Source organism: Rhineura floridana, chromosome 11 (genome assembly GCF_030035675.1).
Source record: "Rhineura floridana isolate rRhiFlo1 chromosome 11, rRhiFlo1.hap2, whole genome shotgun sequence".
In the NCBI taxonomy this organism is placed as follows: domain Eukaryota; kingdom Metazoa; phylum Chordata; class Lepidosauria; order Squamata; family Rhineuridae; genus Rhineura; species Rhineura floridana.
The window spans coordinates 28,923,366-28,932,334 of record NC_084490.1 but is presented as its reverse complement, the minus strand read 5'-3'; positions in this window follow the sequence as shown (position 1 = coordinate 28,932,334).

Here is an 8,969-nt window from a genome sequence, read left to right as displayed (position 1 = left end):
ATAAACTGAGACTCAATCCTGACAAGACTGAGATGCTGTTGGTGGGAGGGCTCTCTGCCCAGATGGTTGATGCCCGACCTGCCCTAGATGGGGTTACACTCCCCCTAAAGGAGCAGGTCCGTAGTTTGGGGGTCTTATTAGATCCGCTCCTGTCACTGGAGGCTCAAGTAGCCTCGGTGGCACGGAATGCGTTCTACCAGCTTCGGCTGGTAGCCCAACTACGACCCTATCTGGATAGGGAGAACCTTGCCACAGTTATCCATGCTCTGGTAACCTCTAGATTGGACTACTGTAATGCACTCTACGTAGGGTTACCTCTGAAGACGGTTCGGAAACTTCAGCTGGTGCAGAATGCTGCGGCCAGAGTTCTTACTGGGACAAAAAAATTTGATCATATAACACCTGTCCTGGCCCAGCTGCACTGGCTACCAATATGTTTCCGGGCCAGATTCAAAGTGTTGGTTCTTACTTATAAAGCCCTTAACGGCATCGGACCGCAATACCTGGTGGAACGCCTCTCCCGCTATGTACCTACCCGGTCGCTGCGCTCGACGTCGAAGGCCCTTCTCCGTGTCCCAGCGCATAGGGAGGCACGGAGAACGATAACTAGAGCTAGGGCCTTCTCAGTGGTGGCCCCCGAACTATGGAACGCCCTCCCTGATGAGATACGCCTGGCCCCTTCTTTGCTATCTTTTCGGCGCCAGGTAAAGACCTATCTCTTCGCCCAGGCATTTTAAAAATTTTAAAATTTGAATTTAAAATTGAAAATTTTTAATTATGTTTTATTGTGTTTTTGTATTTTAACCTGTTTTATTATGCTGTGCACCGCCCTGGGAGCTTATTGCTATAGGGCGGTCTAAAAATGTAATAAAATAAATAAATAAATAAATAAATAAATGTTCTTATGTATGAAGGGAAGTTTGTAAACTGATGAGGCCCAATAGGCAGCAATCAGGTTCACTTTTGCATATTGGTTTTTTGACACATCAGATGGTTGCTTTGCAAGCCCCTAAAGAAATCCTGACAAAATCCCATGATTTCTAGGGCATCTGGAAGAAAACGAGAGCAAGGGTCTTGAGTGTCCCAGCTGACTAAAAGACTTGGTTAAATGAAACAGGAGTTCTCCACAGTCTCTGGGATCTATTGCGTTCATGGAAAGAATGCCAACCATCTGCAATGAGAACATGCCAATGAGCTCTGGCTCCCAGTGCATTTCCTGGAGAGTCTGTCAATGCCAAATAATCAATCTTGCTCCTATGATTGGAGTTTCTATACAGCAAGATCCTGTTTGACTGATGAAGGGTGTGAGGGTCCCTAGGCACACTGACAGTGTTTCATTCTTAATCAAATGAGAGCCAGTGTGGTATAGTGGTTAGAGTGCTGGACTAGGACCTGGGAGTCCAGGGTTCAAATCCCCACTCAGCCATGAAGCCCACTGGGTAACCTTGGGCCAATTCTATCTCTCAGTCTAACCAGTCTCTCACAGGGCTGTTGTGCAGATAAAATGGAGATGGTGGAGAGGTGAGCATGCCACCTTGAGATCCTTCAAGAAAAGGCGGGATATAAATTTAATAATAAATTAAAAAGTCTGGGTGGAATCTTTGCCCTCTGATCCAGAATGGCCTGATCCAGAACTGGCAGTGTTACTTCATGGAGGGGAAGATATCCCTGCAGATAACACTTTGCATTTATGTAGAAATTATTGGTGTGTTTTGCCCTGTTAGAATGTTTTTAGCACTCAGTCCGATTAGCATATATGATGGTGGATGGCATTACATTCACTCTTTGTTCTGGTTTTTCATTCTTTTATTTTATTGATTTTAATGTTGTGCTATTATCTTGTTATCTGCTGCATAGTATCAGTCTTGGTTTTAGATTGCTTAGTGTTCATTGCCTAGAGAACTTGGGTTATGAGGTGATTAAGAAATGCTAGACATGTTAAGTGTTCAATGAGCTTTTCACACATTATTTCAATAGTTCTTTCAATTGCTGATAAGTTAAACCAGCATCTTTAGCCCCATATTGCACATCAGAAACCAAAAGACATCAGCTTGCCTCCCAGCAAATTCACATGGCTAGGTAAAATCTGAACTGAAGAATTCCTGGCTCACTGAACAACATTCTGCTTGCTGCACTGTGACACGAGAGCTCCATTCTCTGTTAGTCCAGACAGGATAAAACTGCAGAGGTTTTGGAGGGCAAGGAAATGAGATGGGAGAAGAAACTATGAGTTTCCCTAAACATCTGTAGGAGCTTTTTATATACATGGATTAGATCTGGGCTCAGGTTCCACCAGTTACTGTAGCACTTGTTTTGTTTGATCCTTTCCCCTTCCTCTCCTCACAGTCCGTTTTGTAGATAAATAGGTGACATGTAGTCTGCACAGCTACAGTCTACATAGTCTACATGCCACAGCTCCCTTGAACTATAATAGGCTAAATATTATGTAGCAAGCATTTAGCTCCTTTACATCTATGGGGAGATGGGCCCACATTACTAATAGTAGGAATGAGCCGCCCCATTGAACATACTGAGACTCACTTCTGCCTAATCATGCATAGGATTGTGCCATCTAACCAGTTTAACATCAAAGGTTTTCCTCAGGAAGCACCAGGAACTGTAGTCCTATAAAAGCCTCAGGGGTTCTGCCACAGATGACTCTGCTTTCTTTCAAAATTAACATTCCCAGGGTTCCTTGATGGGAGGGCGCCAGGGCAGTTATGTGAGGTTTATAGTTCAGTATGGTGTAGGCACGTCCCTGGCCCATTCTGCCTTTCAGTTACACAACGGGGGATCCATTAGAAAACAAAGACTATGTCTGAGCTTACCAACTGTCAATAATAATAGTTTTTTAAAAAAAACATTGTCATGATGGCTAGAAACAAAGGCCAGCTCAGAGAAGTAAAGAAGTCTTAGTAAAATTGTTGTTGTTGTTGTTGTTATGTGCCTTCAAGTCGATTACGACTTATGACGACCCTATGAATCAATGATAGGACCTGGGATATCACTGAATGAGCAGCAATTCATTTTCAAAACACCCTGCGGTCAGTGCTTGTGTGCTTTATGATAACTTCTTAGAGTCTTGAAATCAGTGTTGAGACGTTATCACTGTCTGTTGTAGCACACATGTTCATTTTTTTATCCTGCTCTAGTTGGGTAAGAACACTTTTCAGTTTAGACTTACGCAACATCTGGGAAAAGTTATAACAAGTTTTCAGCAGTGCAGTTAGCATTGCTACAAAGGGAGGGTGTAGAGCAGGGGTCACTAACGTTAACACCCATAGGGTTTCCTCTGCCTGCTTAAATTAGACTTGAAAGTAGTATTTCTATTGTAGTCAACAAAATTTGTGTGTGTGTACAATTTCTCCCTTTTCAAATGTGCCCATGGGCCCCAAAAGATTGATGACCCCTGATATAGAGCTATGATAGGCATCTATTAGATAGTGCCCATGACATCACTTAAATTTTCTTAGGAGCAAAACAGAGAACAGCAAAAACTGATTGTAATCTCTACTGGTCAATTTTATCACTCCACATTGATTTATGTGACATTACAGAAATCACAGGTTTGCCAAGTAACCAGGAAAAAATGACTTGTGTGCCTTTATCAGCAGCTTGATGTGTAGACATCAGCAGGTAACACAGCATGGAGTTAACATCAATGCCTGATGTCTACAGGAAAGTTGTACATCTAAGTAGCCTAAAACAACATTAAAACACACACACATACAGAGGTAGTAGAATAATTATTTTTATCCATAAGATAGCAATGGTGATCTCTCTGCTGGTAATGGAGGTGGGGAGGGAGGCAGAGGCCACTACTCAGATCTTTGCACATCAAACCAAGTGCAACCCCCCCCCGCCCCAATCAGCCAGCATGCATAATCTCTCTCACTTAACCACACTCCGGACCCTGCCCTGCCACCAACTAAGGGACACTCACCCAAGCAAACATTTTCCCCTGAGATGCAAAAAAGTTTAAATACTGCAAATGCAGCACAGTAGCCAGAGAGGGTGGTGGAGGCCACTTTGTGTGTCAAGTGCAAACACAGTATTCACTCACTCACTCACACACACACACACACACGTTGTCATCTTTCACCTCCACAGTTCTTTATCTCCATTCTGCTGCTGCCTCCTTCTCCTTTTCCCCTCCACTCCATTCTTCACCACCACCATCCTTTTTTAAAAACAATTCTTTTCTCCACTCCACCCAGTCTTACTCTCCACCTCTTCCCTCATCACCTCCTACCCACCCACAGAGCATGAAGGAAGAGCGACGCTGTACAGAAGCCCAGTTTGAGGCACATGATTTTCATCCACATATCAGAGGAGCAGACTTCTCCTGCTTACCCCCCAAAAGTAATGCCCAAAAATAATGCGGGAAACATTACAATTACCCCACAATATAATAAAATTACTCCTAGTTCTATTACAATCAAAATGTAAAGGAATTACCCACTCGCTCCTCAAAAAAGTATTGAATTACAAGTAACTAATTACTTCCAAGCTCTGACATTAACCATAGTTAATAAACCATAGTTAAAGCTAAGGCAACTGGCACTGAAACCTAGATTTGTTATGTCACAGAATATTTAAAAGCACCAGCAAGATTAGCTGAGCTGAGAGTGGTTTAGATTTTGGGGCAGCAACAGCTCCTTCATCATAGCTGAGGAGGAGGCCTAGGTTTGCCCATAACATTAACCTATGGTTAACACTAACTAAGGTTTATAAACCAACTACTAACCTTAGTTAATGAGCAACCTTTTAGAAACCATAGTTAAGCTGCTGGGCTGGGTTTTTGCATGCTGTATGGTATGCTACACATTCTTCAATTGCTGCTACAAGATGTGGGGAGGGACAACACTCTGTACGCCCACTCATTTCCCCTTCCAAAACCACCATGCAATTATAACAGCAGTGCCGGAGAAGGCAGACTTGGACTTTTGAACCAAATAGGAAACTAGGCTGTGAAAACAAGGAACTGGGAACACACCTTGGCCTTACTTGGCTACTTCCTCTTCCTAACTCGTTTACCTACAACTTTCATGGAATATGCTCAGAGACATGGAAATGATACATTTCCACCTAGAATTGTGTTCCCAACTGTTTTCTGCTTCGCCCTCCTTGTTATCTCTTTATTCCGTCCTCAAGAGGAACAGATTCCTGACCCTTCCCTCCCCCTTAACAGCCACTCAATGCCTCTTTCTGGATGTTACTGGATCCACCCTGCTGCATTAGCTGAAGTGTTGCCCTTTCACGGATCCAGGCACAAGGCCAGTGGCCTCCCACCCTGCAGGCGGCAAGGCTGCGAACAGACTAGTGTATTTACAAACACCTCTGCTCTACTTTGCAGCCACAGCAGCTGCTACTTTGCCAGGGTGACAAAGGTGAAAAGATCAATTTCCAGACCCCTGACATCCACCCTGCCAACATTTTCCCCTCCCGCCCCCCTTCTTTGGTGAATGGATTTCAGCAGGCCTTACTGAGTTGATTTAAAGCAATCCAATTGTCAGTGCTGAGCAGTCCCCAAGGAACACAGAGACTAGGCAGTGCTGATGGATGTGTTACTGATGATGGCAGCACCTGTGTAGAGAGCCAAGTGCCTTAAATCTCAACTTTGCCTCTAAGAAAGGAATTATTATACGCAGGGAATTTCCACGTTACTGAAGCTGAAGAGGAAGAAAATCCTTAAGCTGATAACCCTCATTCAGATTTTTAGTTGCAAAAATGGACATTTATAATCAAATTCATTTATTTATAAAGATTTTCTTACATTTTGCAATGTTGAATACAGCAGGTTTAGCCTTCAATTTCAACATCTTTGAATTTAATTTTTTTAAGCTTCCCCACCCAGAAATCCATTTTTACAAAGTTTGTTTTCAGCTCCCAAAACTTGTGAATGTTTGTATAATCTTGTTTCAATTCATGTATCCAGAGATCAGAACAGTAATCTTGAGAAGCTGACTTTTAATGTTTCTAGCTCTCATGGTTATAAAATAGGCTGCTCTGCTAATCTTCAAACCTACTATGGATGACTGGATAGATTGTAGCAGCTAGGAACTGGAACACCTCCACTCTGTGCACTCCAGATAACCTAGTTTTTGAGCATTCATCCTCATTTATTTGCAGGGAGATTACATGATGCTGACTATTTAATGAGCATTCGTTCTGATTTGCAGGGAGGTTAAATGACATTGTGTCAAAGCAAGTGTTATCTCACACTTTCCAGTACATTTTCCCATCACTTTCCTTATCACAAAAAGTCAGATCTTTGGGGAAAATGGGTTTGCTGTGCGAGACCTCTCAATCAATTATTACTGCACAATCTGAATTGTGATTGTATCCCACCTGAAAATATCAACAGTCTGGAAGTGCCCTCTCTTTCTTCAAACAGAGCCAGAGAAACCTGTATCTTACCCCAAGAAGGCAAAATCGATTAGATAAATGAAGAGAAACTTTAGCACTTCCATCTCAGCTGCAGTAGAATGGGTTTGTTGTGAAAACGTTAAAGAGCTACTGAGGGTCTGTGGGTTCCATCATGGAAACGGTTGTTACCAAGCACCTCTAGGGAGCACAATAGCTTAGGGCTATGGAAAGCTGCTTTATACCAGCTCAAACTGCCCATCTAGTCTGGAGCTGTTGACTGACTGGCAGCAGTTTTATAGGGTCTCAGGCAGAGGGTCTACCAGGTAGATTATACTTAATCCTTTTAAATGGACATGCCAAGAGTTGAACTTCTGCATGCAAAGTGCGTGCTCTACCACTGTGCTATACATTTCCATAGTCTAGACATTCCTACTCGTGTGCCCTTCCCTCTTTGGAAAACCGCTATTAATTTAATTTATTAATTTATTGGATTTCTTAGTCGCCCATCTGGCTAGCCATCCAGCCACTCTGGGCAACGTACAAAATGAACAAAATAACACAAAATGACACACCAATACAATAACATTAAAATCTAAAAGCAAAAATGATAAAATCTAACCCACCCCAAAGGCTGCCTGAAGAGCCAGGTTTTCACGGCCCGGCAGAAACTCATTGTAGAGGGTAGAGGCGGCTTGGCGGAGATCATTTGGAAGGGAGTTCCATAGGGTGGGGGCCGCAATTGAAAAAGCCCTCTATGCAATAGAAACTCCTGATTGTTATGGCCTTTGAAATGGTGCGGGGACCAAGCAAAGCAACAAAGATACAAGTGATGGGAGACTTGAAAGAAAGCCAGGTGGGACTGATTAACACCTGAATATGCAGACCAGGGGTGGAAACGCACTCACTGTTCTGCCAGTTCTAGTGCATCTTCACCTCTCTCTTCTGAAAAGAGGGGCACATGATGTTAGTCAAACCCCACCCCTTTTTACTGTAAAATCTGGTGGGAGCAGCTTGTGCATTTTTTTAAATTCAGATTCAAAGAGATTTCACAACTGATTGACAGATCATTCCCCTCCATGTGTGGCTAACAGAAATGCTTTGATCTGGCAACTAAAGTACTTACAGCCTAGGACTTTTCAAATTCTGACCCATTCTGCATTCCATTTCCCTAATACTCCAGCATGTCTTCATAGCAACAAGTTACTGACACATAACACCCTGGGATTGGATGCTATGGTTGGGTGTACCAGAAAATGTTGACCTACAATTAGACAATTGGACAACATCCTTCAAGACTGAGCTAACTCTAAAGGCGATGTCTGCAGGTTTTCCTGCTGATGGAGAAAGAGGTTATCTCCCTGGCGGTAATAATAGCCTGGTTTTCATCTGGCTGGGAACCATTAGCTGAAACTCCACCTAGAGTATGAATAACAGTAGCAACTGCAGCTGCTGAAGAGTTGTTAACTGCAAGGACTGGGCCTCTTTGTCTTAAGCAGGCAGGAATGCACCTGGAAAACATACCTACCTGCAAGATATGAGGGTCTCAAGATGTGCCGGAACTAGCCCAGGAATCACAGAGAGAAAAGTTTGGAGTTTTACTGAGATCACAGCTAGCTGGAATCTTTGGAAGCTGCTGAGTTGTGCCCACACAGTGTTTTGGTTCTGATAATTTCTGCTGTAAGACATCATCCAAGACTCCTGTCCAAGAAAAGCTGTAGATAAAAGCTTAATTCTGTATGGAAATATAGATGCCTTCTAAGCCTTTCATAACAGTATTTTCTAATTTTAATAATTTTCACTGTTGGAAGGGAAAAGAACAGAACAGAAAAAAAGAGGAAGAAAGATTCAGGGGAAGAAAAATGTACACCAAGCTAGAACTGGTTAAAAATCGCAACACTGGAGAACTTTCACAAGCACAAAAGCATGGAAATCATTTTGGTGGTGTCTTTCCTAGTCACTAGCAAATCATTGTGCATATTGCTTTTTGTGTTTCTAAACTAGGAAAGTCTTGAAAACCTGACAATATTTTTCTCAACTCTTGGCTTTATAATGTCAGCGTGTTTTTGTTTTTAATAGAAGCAGGATGCAGCACATAATGAAGGGGGGCTTAATACTTTCTTCCCCACTGGTGGTCCTGTAAAAAAAAATCCTGACCTATCCCACCCTAAATGGCTATGAAAAAAAACTTGGCATGATTTTTAATGACACACAGAGCATCACATCTACTACTTAATGCTCTGACATGCCACATAAGATATGACTGAATTTTGTTTTTAAGTTTTTGTTTTAAGTGTCCAAGTCAAATACTTGATAAACCTTGAGGTGTTTTTCAAGATTTCAGTTGCTGAAACTTCCTTCCCCATCAGTCCCCATCATCTTCCCCCAAGGTGTGGGGAGAGCTTTACCTTGCGGTAGGGGGGATAACAGATAGGAGCAGTTTTTTTTCCAGGCAGGTGACTGCAACTCCATAACAGGCAGTAGTGCTGTATCTTTCATTTTCAGACAAGGAACAGTGGCCCCATGAGGCCTCTCCAAGGTCAGAGAGCCCCCATCTGCAATTCTGTTGTCCACAAGAATATTTCTGGGGGGTGGGGGGGAAG